The sequence below is a fragment of the Castanea sativa genome, chromosome 2 (assembly GCF_040712315.1).
Source record: "Castanea sativa cultivar Marrone di Chiusa Pesio chromosome 2, ASM4071231v1".
In the NCBI taxonomy this organism is placed as follows: domain Eukaryota; kingdom Viridiplantae; phylum Streptophyta; class Magnoliopsida; order Fagales; family Fagaceae; genus Castanea; species Castanea sativa.
The window spans coordinates 42548059-42561497 of record NC_134014.1 but is presented as its reverse complement, the minus strand read 5'-3'; the positions used below and the strand labels follow the sequence as shown (position 1 = coordinate 42561497).

Sequence of the window (13439 nt, the reverse complement as noted above, 5' to 3'; positions counted from 1 at the left end):
TTCTTCTATGAACAGAGGTTTTGCTGGATTTGTGTGGGAATTATTGTGTGTGTGTGTGTGTGTGTGTGTGTGTTTTTTTTTTTTTCTAAGGGGTTGAGTTTTAACAATCTAGGTTGTTTTCTGCTTGCATCTTAGTTTATTAATTCTAATCTGGTTCGGCTGCAGTTGATTGCTACTACTACTCTTTTTCTTGCTTTTGGTTCAGTCTTTCATCTTTTACTGAATTCTCGTTGTACAAATTGGCTTTAGTTGCTCTAACTCATACCTAGTTCCATAAGCATATTGTGTGTTCATTTCTCAAACTAAGTGCTTATCATTCTTGTGCAGTATGGCTACTGCAAATGCTGGGCGAATTGACTATATAGAGCCTGGACCCATTGATAGGTCAGTGTTGTCAAAGCAGCTCAAGCATCGGTCCGAAGCTATTTAGAATGGGCAGGTAAAACACAACACTAAATTAATCACTAATGTACATGCATTTAATTCATACAATGTACATGCATTTGTTGTCATATATCAATCCATGGTTCTATTATGTGCAGGATCCAGGATCCGTTACCTGCCGTAGTCGTAGTTCAGAGTTCTCCAATCGGGAGCCAATGGTGGACAACCGAGTCAGGAACATCATCAAGGCAGTTGGTTTGGAGAGACTCCTTTGGGTCCCGGGTAGAGAGATTGACCATGGTCTGATAACGGCCTTAGTGGAGCGATGGCGGCCCGAGACTCACACCTTCCACATGCCACATGGTGAGATCACCATCACATTGCAGGATGTGGAGGTTCTTCTCGGGCTTCCTGTTGATGGTGACGCTATAACAGGGAGCACGCAAAAAACTTGGGTGGATGTGTGCTGAGACTTCCTTGGCTTTCAACCTATAAATCAAGACAACCATAAGCAACTTACTGGTCAAAGGATTCTCATCAACCGGCATTTGGAGCAAGTTGTTAATCCATTGCTACCTAATGCTGAAGAGGACCAGCTGCATAAGTACGCACGATGCTACATTCTAGCGCTACTGGGCATGGGCTAGGTTCCCCTATTTGTGCCCCGCAGTTGAGCATGGCCCGCCAGTGGGTGCTTATGGTCCTCCAATGCGTGGTCCATTGTCCCTGAAGTAAGTCTTTACCTCATGCACGTTATATACATTATGTGATCATTACCTAAGCCCACAATCATGGAACTTGATTTTATTTATTTATTTTAAAGGCTTCTAGCAAATTTTTATCTCAACATTGCGTAAATTTCAAATAGAGGTTCAATATATATTATTACGTTAATATACTCTAATTTTGTGATTGTCATGTGGCTTGTATGTGCTTTGTTTTTTATAAGGACTGTTTCTTATTCTAGTGATATTATTAATTAAGTAAATATCTATAAGATTATCTCAGTAGTTATATGTGATTACATTATAGTTTTAACATTGGAATTATCTCAATACGAAAGTTGTAGATATTGATCTATTGTTCTTGATTGTAGGTGGTTGTGGGTCCTAAACAAGAAAAATAGGCCCGCCTACATCTTCAGGGACAGGTATCGCGAGCAAATAGCTTCAATGTTGCCAGGCCAGGTATGAAAATGCATTGTTTTACATGTTTAAGAACAATATATAGGTTTGGTGAGCTTTGAAATATAAACATTGTTGTCAAATGTGTTGTGTACTTCTTTTTTAGCTGTTGTAGGTGGTGTGGCAGCCATTTGAAACTGAGTTAAAGGACCTTCCACCATGGTGCGTTGCAAGGAGGGCCGTGTGGACGGCAACGATGCCGCTTGTATGTTTCCACCTAGTAGAAATACATACACCGGATCATGTCGTTCGTCAATTTGGGATGATCCAAGAAATTCCCCGCGATATTAACACTGACACAGTGCTTCATGGCATTGATTTGAGGGGGAATGTTGGTGTTGATTGGACGCAAAAACATGCTGTGCATATCAATGGGTGGGGTAATCGCCTTCAACGGCGTTGTGAAGCAGTGCTTGGTGATATGCCTTCACAGCACGAGTACGACGACTGGTTCAAAAGGATAACTCAGAGGTTCATAGATAGGCCCGGTGCTATAGTGACTCTGTTGGTAACTTCTCAATGTCTTCTACATCTTACCATACTGAAATAGCATGAAACCACTGTTTAGATAACATGATATATGTTACTACATTTTCTGCTTAGCACTTGGTCTCTATAATATGCAATTATTACTAGCAAAATTCTGAACCAACATATATTTTATTATCGATTAGCATTGTTGATTTGGTATTGCATTACTAATATGTGTGGTTTTTCCATGTGCAGATTGAAGGATACGTCCGTTTGTTGAGGCGTCACCTAGTGGGCACAGAGAACCACAAGGACATTACTGAGGTCCTGACGGCAGTGCATGCAATTGAACGTGTACAACCTCCTATCCCTGAGGCCCCGAATGAGGAGGCACCTACTCCTGCGGGCCCAAGCATGAGCACAACCCCGGCCGGATGTCGTCCTCGTCCGCCTGTTGCTAACCCTCGGGTCTTCCCTACCCTCGATCCTTCTCCATCCACCCCATATCCATCCCCTAGCCCTACCATCCCTTCATCCACCCCACATCCATCCCCTACCCCCATTATCCCTTCACCCACCCCACATCCATCTCCTCGCCCCACCATCCTAACACCCACCCCACATCCTTGTCCTGGGTCTGACATTCGTCCACACACTCCACGGTCATTTCCTCAGCTGTTACCCATTCCATCCTTTGACATGGGTATTGATCCAACTCCACCTGACATGCAGCAGGAGCCACCCTCCCACAGTACATCTACTGCCCCTTCTTCATCCATCGACCTACCCCATGTTCAGGCTGAGTAGACTGTTGGGTTACCTGCAGTGGCAGAAGGTCGGCCGAAACGCATATCAAAGGCACCTCCTTGTGGGACAGGGGGGCACAAACATGGACACAATGCTGGGCCCGAGGCATCTGACGAAGGACATACAAGACCTCCTTCTCATTATACGAGACGGCATAAGATTCAAAAAAGGTAACTCAAAGCTTAATGTGAAACAACACACTTTATAACCAGTGGTATTCCTCTTTTCACATTTCAATCTACTGTTGATTACGTCATGATATTATTTTTGTTTTCAATATGGTTTTAACGTACATTATTGGAACTAGGTGATGGGAACGAGTACGGAGGGGGCCAAAATGACATTGATGCGGGTGTAGAAGATGGTAAGCAATATGAATTTAATAGTTAAATCAATGGCCATTGTCTGCTACTATGGTAAAGTCTTGGGCTGCCAAGCCTAAGTATGTGAGTTTCAGTCTTGAGAGTTAAGAGTAGCTGCTTCATGCGAAAAGTGTTGAAGGGTTGGACCCTATCAAAACCACCCCTCATAGATTCCTACGCAGCTCTGAAGAGCAGTGGGTGATGACTCTTTATATCAATTTGCAACTATTTATGCCTGTCCAGCAGAGGCTTTCTACTAGTAAATAAGGTTACAATCTGGTTATTGATTGTATTACATGCAACCTCATGCAAAAAGTCCAACTTTTTGACAAGCTGTTTGTACTTAATATTAGAGTTTTCCACACAATTTCATAGATGGTGACGTTTGTATTAATCCTCAAAATTAATACATGAAGCAACCCCTTTTGCAGTGCACTCTTTATGACTCCTTTTATTTTTTTAAATTTTTGGTTCATCTATTATGCATTTCTATTGATTAATAATCCTTCATTGCCACATTTTTTATAAGGGCTATTGGTTAGTTGGGTTATTTAAAATCTGTGAATGGGATGCTACTTTTGCCAAATCAAATCATTTTGGTTTTCTTTCAATGCTTATTATTTTATTTTTTTTAAGGCTCTTATGGTGATTTGGCTTAGTAAATTGTTTGTCTTATATGGCTACATCCTCTTGATGGGGAGTACATCAGATTGCTGACATACCTCATACCTTTTCTTATTTGGTGGGCAGGGAGAGGCAAGTATATCGTGTTCACAGCAAGAGAATGGTTTTATCAATTCATTCTCTCTCTTCTCGGAGAAAGCAGTTGATGAACTTCTTCAATCTCCAGTTCAGGGGACTGATAAGCACCTTATAGAGTTCTCAGAAGCTATGAGAAGTATGTGCATGTTTTATCTCTAAGTTACCAACATCTTCAATTGAATTATCTGCTTTGCACATGAATCTGATCCTAATGTCTCTTGCTTATGTATTTTTCATCTCAACTCTAGCTGTTGCAAAGGCTTTGAGACGAGCTGCTGAAGGAAAGGCTTCTGCTCAAGCTGAGGCAGCTGAATAGAGGCGTAAATATGAACTAGAGAGAGCACGGAATCTGCAGCTGGAGCCTAAAGGTGTTATAATGTTGAAATCGTGGAATATGCATTTATATATTCTTGTGTTAGCTCTAAATATCTACAGTCAAAAATGGATTATTGATCTTGGCTTCTTTTGACCTCCCAAAGTTGCTTCTCTTATACAATATTAAAGAGGAGGTTAAAGATTGAACTGGTGTTCCCTGCCTAAGAGTGTCACCATAAATTGTTATAGAAACCCAAACTGATATCTTGGTACTCCTAATCTGCTGTAATTTTTCCATGTTTGGGTTGCCTAAAGGTTATTCTGCCTTCATGTGTGTGTGTGTGTGCGTATAGAGTTTCTTTTCTAGTTTACTTGATGATTTTATAGACACCGAATCTGCTATTGTATTTCAGGAAATTTTATATTTTTCTTCTTACTAAAGGAATTTTCGGGCTTGTATTACAGAGCAGTTGCCTGGACAGCATGGTGATGATGCAATAATAGAAAACTTGATTAATCAAAATAATAAAGCTAATGGGAAATTCTTGGAGAGATTATTTTGGGAGGAATGGAATTTGCTCCCATGAGGTTCTTCGAGATGGGGAACCTGATTCTGATTCCAAGATGGTTAGGAAGGTAGTTTTTAGTATACCCCAGTTTATGAGCCCTGACTTGTTATGATGAATATCATTTTTTTAATTGCATGAATATATTCTGAATGTTGTTCACAGCATCAAAACATTTCTATGGAAACCCTGTTAGTCCAGGTGAAATTCATTACCATTTCTTAATGTTCATTGAGTTGTAAAGACTCCACAAAAGGTGTTTGACCTAATTCTACTTCATATTTAAAGGACTTCTCTTGGTGGTTATAATTATTGTGCCTTTTCTTGTTGTTTGTGTATTTGCAATTAATATTAATTTTTTACGAAAGCAAAATTTTGACCCTTGCAGTTTGGGTTGTTTTCTATTTGGCCCGTAACATTTCAAAAGTTTTATTTTGACCCTTCATGTTCGATTATGTTTTCATATTGGCCATGCCATCCAGTTCCATTAGTAACTTGACCATTAAGTGCCCTTCATGTTTAATTATTTCATAAAATACTAGCTGTAAAATGATGTGGAATGCAGGAATTTCATTGTTGTAGGCAAAAACATATTATAGATGGTAAAATTATTAATAAAAATGGATAGGAGGACCAATATGAAAACGAAATCATACATGAAGAGCCAAAATAAATTGGGTAGAAATGTAAAGAGCTAAATGAAAACAACCCCACACCTTAAAGCCAAAAGTGTACTTTAGTCTAAATTTTTATAAAAATTTTTTGGTAGTCCATATCAATGCGTGTGTGTATGCAAAAATCACGTAGTAGTATTCGGACAATAGCTTCAGCATGTTATATAAAACCTAGTGCCAAAATCTCCAGATTTTAACAATGATAGAAATTTGTTTCTGTGACAGGCTTCATTTAAACTTTCATAGTGCTGCAAAGGTGAGCAAAGTGATCAGCACAAACATGACATTGTATCTTTTGAAAGAGGGAATATCACCACCGCAGAGCGCAGCAATAAGCAGGTGTTACTTTTATTCTCTATGCAATAGTAAACTGTTTTCAGTGTGTCAAATTAGTGATGGTCTCTCTATTGAGTATTAATATATCTGTTCCCTCACCTACTGTAGGTGGAGTGGATCCCCTCTTAATTGGCCGAAATTGTTATACCAATTCTCCCATTTATTGGCTGATTGAAACTCATTTTCCTTTCAGATCTCTTTGAAGTGGGAATCACACCCGCAGACTGCTTGTTATGACCAAACCAAATTCAATCTATGTTCGAATTCTGTGTACAGAAATGGTCAGGTGTGAATATAAAACTACTCTCACATTCTGCTGTTCTAAGAGCTATTTCCTACTTGTTTCTTTCAATACTGTGCTAGAATGAGCTCCATAAAATTTCTTTAGACAATACTTACATATTGTATACATGCTGGCCAATGAGTTATGTCATTTATCTTTCTAATGCTATGACTCTCTCTCTCTCTCTCTCTCTCTCTCTCTCTCTCTCTCTCTCACACACACACACACACATGTACACAGAGTAGCTGAAATACTTAGAAGCTTGTAAAGTGATGTTGGCTTTTAAGTTTACACTTGTGCCATTCAAAGCAAAATCTTGGGTCAAATAATATTACCTGCTTCGCTTTCCCTTCTTTTCCTAGAGGGTTGAGAGAGCAGAAAAATATGAACATATATGTTGAGCCACGCGTGCGAGAGGAACTTCTAACAGAGTCATCTTACTTCAACTTCGTACAAACTTGGAAAGATGGTGAGCAGTGAAATTTTTGTAATTGGAAGATGTTAAACAACTACTACTGACTCAATAGCATCTTTACTGTTGCTTCTTTATTTGTTCTTTCATAGGATATATAAACTTCAATTTGGATCATATGTTTTAAACTCTGGAACTTTGGTTTCTTCAATTTGGACCAGATGTTATAGTCTGTAACTTTGGTTTCTTCTTTGATGCTTTCTTTATAAGTAAAAAGAAAAGTTTCTTCTTTGATGCTATGTGTTAGAACGTTGCATATGAGACTTATGTTCTTGCTCACAATGTTATTTTAATTATTGTCATGGTTGTTCACATTTGTTAATCTTGTGCTCCAAGTTTAAGGGCTATTCATTTGTGTGTGTGTCTGTGCGTATTAATAAATGCATGTATGTATGTGCTTGTTTAGATTTGCTGCAAACTTTGTCAGCTTATGTTGCAATAAAGGGTTGACGTCATACTAGTTTTTGTTGCCAAATTGTGTGCCTGAATTATTGCATGCTAGTGCCTTCTGTTCCAGGCAATGGTTAAGTGGACACATTTTGCATGGATTTAAAGTTAATTTCTGTTTTCATACTCATTCAACTCATGCAACAGTATAGTGTTAAGTGTTACTTCTACATTAATTACTAAATTTTCATGTCGGATAGTTATTCTTTTCAATATTACCTATGGATTTGAAGTTAATATCTGTTATTCTCTTATTGCAGACAATGAAGTTTTGCTCCTGCATACAAAAGTTGACCTTGTAGTAACTCTTGGTGGAGATGGAACGGTCCTTTGGGTATGTGCATTTACTTTATCTTGTTTCATCGTAGAACAAGCTAAATCAGATTTAAGTCTGTTTTTTCTACACTCTTCACTCTTCAGTGTGGTACCTGGTGCAAGTTGTTTGGATTAGATTTAGTTAATAACATGTTCCTCGTTGTGTGTGCGTGTGTAATGTTAATGATGGTCTAGATAGTGATTGGTAAGAATTTATGGATTCTGCCATTCATTTTTTTATTGAAATTAGGGAAACAAAAGATCTCCTGTCCAATTTTCTTCAATCACGTGTTTCTATTCTATGGTGCCCCTTGATATTCAGTTAAGTGCTTATTTGTCAACAAGTTGGACTATGATATTGCAAGTATTTGGTTAATTTCTGTTTTCTTACCCCTTCTTGGTTTGCCCTGCAATTATTATTAGAAGTAAAACTTTTAAAATCTGACTATTAACTCTTTAAGTATGTGTTTATCTCTCAAGGTAAGTACTAATGCTATGTGTAATTCAGTGTGAAAGTGTGTTTTATTCATGGACATGAAATCTAAAGCCCATGCCAATCATCAACTGAATTTATGTCGGTCACTTAAGATTTTTAAAATTTTTTCTTTTAAAATTTCAGACTCGTTTGCTTTCAAACCTAAACTGCTTGTTATTGCTTACTCATTTTCAGGCAGTAAGCAGGTGTTCAAAGGACCGGTTCCTCCTGTTGTCCCATTTTCTTTAGGGTCACTTGGCTTTATGACCCCTTTTCGTATCCTCCATGTGGTTTAAAGGCATTTGTTTCTCTAACAATATGATATTATGATAAATTAGCAAAAAAAAAAGAAAAAAAAATTGAAAACATCCCTGTGATTTTTTCCTCCTTTTTTGGCATATTGGCTGCCTTCCCCATGACTGACTCAAAGGTGCTCCTTAACATTCTTCAGACACTGAAAATTACACAGAATGCCTCAACCAAGTTTTAAAGGGTCCCATTAGTATCACATTAAGACACCGTTTGCAGTGCCATGTTATTAGGGATGTAGCTAAAAATGAGTATGAAACTGAAGAGCCAATACTTGTTCTAAAAGAGGTTACAATTGATCAAGGAATATCATCCTACCTCATAAATGTAGAATGCTATTGTGACAACTCCTTTGTCACTTGTGTGCAAGGGGATGGGTTAATTTTATCAACAACATCTGGGAGTACTGCATATTCGTTGGCAGCTGGAGGATCAATGGTCCATCCACGGGTATGTTCTAGCACCATTCCTCAGTACAAAATATCAAGATTGCATTAGAAAATATTTCAAGAAAAGTTGGTTGATCTTTTTAATGGAGGAATTCATGCTGTGCATGTAAATTGTGTTGATTATCCTCAAAATGATATTCTAAGCATAATTTCTCTAAGTGAATTCAGGCTAGCAAAGAAAGCAATCTCAGAAAAGATCCACAGCCCCCAACCCAGAAATTGAATTGTCGAGTAAGGCTGCTTAACCCTTAAAACTCTCTTTCTTTGGTTTTTTTTTTTTTGGGATAATTAGCAAATATTATTAGATAGTTAATTTAAGCAATTCCTTCTGCTCCCTCACCTAATCTTTGTTAGTTGAAGTAGTTCATAGTTTTAGTTCTTTGCTATATAGTAAATTTGGGTTGTACTATGTTGAATTATAGGAGGGGAATGGCTACTCTAGTTGAGCCTCCAAATGGGATTAACCAACGAGGAAAGCATTACTACTCAATGTGGCAAACTTTGTTTGAGATTGACACGAAATACGTGTCGATTCAGCCCATAGGTAGAGGGGCAGCATGTTGCACGCTCTTCCATCAATAGGGAAACCAATGAGAAAGTTGCAATCAAGAAGATCAACAACGTGTTTGAGAATCGCATTGATGCGTTGAGGACATTGAGGGAGTTGAAGCTTCTTAGACATATTCGCCATGAGAATGTGATTGCTTTGAAGGATGTTATGATGCCGATTCACAGGACGAGCTTCAAGGACGTGTATTTGGTTTACGAACTTATGGATACGGATCTTCATCATATCATTAAGTCCTCGCAGCCGCTTTCCAGTGACCATTGCAAATATTTTTTATTTCAGATATTAATAAGGTCTCTCAAGTAGTGGTATGGCGTTTTTTCAATTTTTACTATTTTCACCTATGTTGGTTACTTGGTACTAATTTGGTAACCAAAGAATACATGATGATGAGGGACTATGTTTGTATTTGGTTCCTTGGTATGCAGATTAATACTAGTTTTCTGAAGTATGAATTTCGATTATTCTGTTCATAACAAATATTTGGCCAATTTTTAGTGACTGGATATTGCCTTTAGTAAAGAAGTTCTCTGAAACTATAGTATATAGATATTCGCTTATTAAATAGCTACTCTAAGTTTAAGTACATGTTAAATTAGAGTTCTATTATGACTATGGCAATTGAGGCCATATTATGACTATGGCGATGAGGTTTTCTTTCAGTGTTGGGGGTTTGGGGATGTTTGAGATTGAATCACCAGGTTGGCTGAGGGACAAATTTGATTGGCATGTGAAATTTTTAATTCACATGCCAATCATTGTGCTCCATATTTTTTTAAGGGTCATGCTAACGAGTACCATTAGGGCAATTGTTAATAATCCAAGATGGTTAGGAAAGTTTTGACACTATTTTTATGGGAAACAAAAAAAGTTGTCAAAATATTAATTGTTGTTGTTTTTTTTTTTTTTTCATAAATTAATATTGTCCAAGTCTTATCACTCTATTAAGCCACATAGGATATATAAACTATGGGACATAGATAGAAGCTTGAAAAATAGAACATTTTGCAAAGTTTTAGGGAGGAAAATTGAACACTCTTTTGGTACAACTATATTTGAACCAACTTATGTAGAACAAGCAAATAGAAAATTTTGCAAAAAGCTATATTCAAACGCTCTAACTATTTGTTTGAAAACAACTTATCTAGCTTTTTTTGTTGAAAGTATGCACAGGAAAGTAATAAAATAAAAATAAAAACAAATAAATTATAGAGGCAATTAAAGTTGATCTTACAGTATCTTTTGCACTGTAAAACCACTGATTAGTAAAATATTGTTCTTTGTTAATTGCATCAAACTATAATTGTGTCTTCTGTGAAATCTTCGTTTAAACACAAATGAAAGACTCCATTATTCATTTATTGCTAGCACTTTTTATTCAAAGCTGCCCATTTAAAAATGTTTATATACTGAATTTTTCCTCACATGAATTATAGGGATTTTGACGGTAACTTATGATTAAATACAACATGTCAATTATTCATTATGAAGTTCTTTTGTATATATTAAGAAAAATCTTTAAGAGCTCTGGCCTGATTTGCAATGGCAAGTGCCAAAACTTTGGGGTTGGCACAAATCCTCAATAGGCTAGTCCAAGTTAGCTTCATGATTGAATTAGCAAAGTTAAAATTCTTATTGGGATGTACATGCCTCTTCACATGTTTGAATTAAGATGTATGGCGGGTTTGTTTGTGGGTAAATGCATGCAGGGTAGAAAGTGCCTGAAAAATGTAAACTGTGATTTTGGAGGGAGTTACAATACCAAGAAACATTGTTAAAAAAAAAAAATTATCCTCACATTACCATTGGAAATGAAATATGCATTGAACAGTTAATTAAAAAGGAGTTTACGTCACTAAAACAAAAAAAACAAAAAAAAGTCTTAAAGTGATTGCCTTTCTGCCCAATTTTACCTAACTAATATAGCCAATGGAACATGATTAATTGCCTTGTTTAGTGCTTCATGTTAGATTTAAAAATGTACGCACTTTTCATTTTTGTTGGACAATAGCAAATATAGATTTGAAGCTGGATTTGTCCCTCCATCCCTAATAAACTTTGAAAATAGGCAGCCAAGAGACCATAACTCTTTCAAGATGCCTCAAGACAGTTAACCACAAAATTAGCTCCATATATTGAAAGTGTTTCAAGTCTCCAACGACTATATGTCCATAAACTCACATCATAACCCACACCGCCAGATAAAATCAATCATTGGGTAGAAATGTTGCTGATTTCGTCAATTTTTGGAGGTTCATATGGCGGTAGGTTTTCAAGTTCTGCTTCAGCAGCAGCGAGATTCTCTTTAGCTTTAATGATTCTTTCTTGACAAGATTCTTCTTGCTTCCTCAGGTCTTCCATTTCTTTATATTTTTCCCTCGTACTTGCACCCCCTATAGAAAATGTAAATGAATGTAAACCTGAGGATTTAGGATTTCAAGAGTGATACTGTCATTGAAAGAAGCTAGAGACTATCTTTCTCTTGAATTTCACATCCAAGTGCCTGACATAGTGGCCTAAGTGAAAACCTTGCTGGAAAGTGATGCTTGTTTTGAGGCATCCAGATGATGTAGGAGTTGGTAGAAGATCTACTGCCCCTTCTTCGTAATGTCTCTTAAGTGACATTGACATGAATGGCTATTGATACCGCTACTAATATGTCTTTATGGAAGATACCTACATGTAATGGTGTTCTAAAGGTGCTGTAATGGGAAACTGAAATCATATCGTGTCACTTTAGGTGCTACATTGGAATTCAATCAAAGTTGTCCAGGTCTGGTTTCATATTTCTAAGAAAAAATTATTTATTTTTGTTAAGCTCAATTTTTATGAAATAGAATTGATTGATTCTCCCTACCCTGTTCTCTTTTTTTTGTCTCTCCCAGTGGATGCTCCAAATGTAATGGTGCAACTAGTTACATTGGCTCCATTGGAAAGGACAAGTTTGGAGAGGAGATGACATGCCAATTAAAAATCAGCGGGTGTTAATGTGAGTTTCTGTTCGTCTTAGACTTACAACTGAACTTTGGTTATGTCTTCACCTTCTTCCTCATGTTAAGACGATTATCAAAATTGTAATCAGGTACATTATTACAAGGATGGATCTACATCAACTGTTTTCAGTGTGTTGTTTGTGTGGTTGGTGGTGAGAGGTCAATTCTATGTCATGTCTGCACGTAATCTGGAAATGCAAGGTCAGTTCTATAGGGATTGCTTTGATAGCTCAGTTTCATGATCATTTACATGTTGAATTGGATGAGTTTGGTAGGTTGTGTTTCTTGGAGTGTGCATTTTGGTGCTTTCACTTGCATAAATGAAGAAAATATTTTGTAATTATAAGTAGATAATGCATATGCCAGGCAATAACCTATGACATTGGCCCATGTCCTGCTCTAAAAGTTTCCAACTCATGGCTCCCATTATTACAAATCTGAACACTTGAAAAATTGTTTATTGTTTATTATAATGGGACTTGTGTTGTCTACAGTAGCTTATGATTATCAGGTACACATCTTATATTTATGGAAAAAGTGGAGAAATATATTTGTCTATTGTGACTCTGGTGTTAAATGTTGGGACATTTACACTGTTCAATTCTAATCTACAAGAAATTGGAGTTTTAGTCACAATATTTAATGGTCCATCCATGCTTGCGTTGGCCTGATTTTACCTTCACTGGCAAAATTGAGGACAATGTATGTTAAAGTAAGTTTTCTATCTTAAAACTTTTGAAGAGTCAGCTATAAATTTTGTCAAGAAAGAATCTTCTGTGGTGCCTCGTAGCTTTACGTTTCTTGTCACACGATTGTATTTATTCTCAAGTTTGTAGGTTCATTTACATTTTGTATAGGGGGTGCAAGTACGAGGGAGAAATATAAAGAAATGGAAGACTTGAGGAGCAAGAAGAATCTCGTCAAGAAAGAATCATTAAGCTAAAGAGAATCTCGTTGCTGCTAAAGCAGAACTTGAAAATCGGCCGCAATATGAACCTCCAAAAAATGACGAAATCAGCAACATTTCTACCCAATGATTGATTTTATCTGGCGGTGTGGGTTATGATATGAGTTTATGGACATATAGTCGTTGGAGACTTGAACCACTTTCAATATATGGAGTTGATTTTGTGGTTAACTGTCTTGAGGCATCTTGAAAGAGTTATGGTCTCTCCTTTTTTTCTATCATAAAATGTATTGGTGTACCTATAAAATAAACTGTGATCTTGTTGTTGTATTGGTGCAAGAGTCTCCAATGGACCACATT

At 37.0% G+C, this 13439-nt stretch overlaps 1 pseudogene; it reads left to right on the top strand.

Moving 5' to 3' along the window:
• Positions 1-2928: 2928 nt before the first annotated feature.
• On the top strand, positions 2929-9659 carry LOC142625366 (NAD(H) kinase 1-like; annotated as a pseudogene).
• The last annotated feature ends 3780 nt before the right edge of the window (positions 9660-13439 follow it).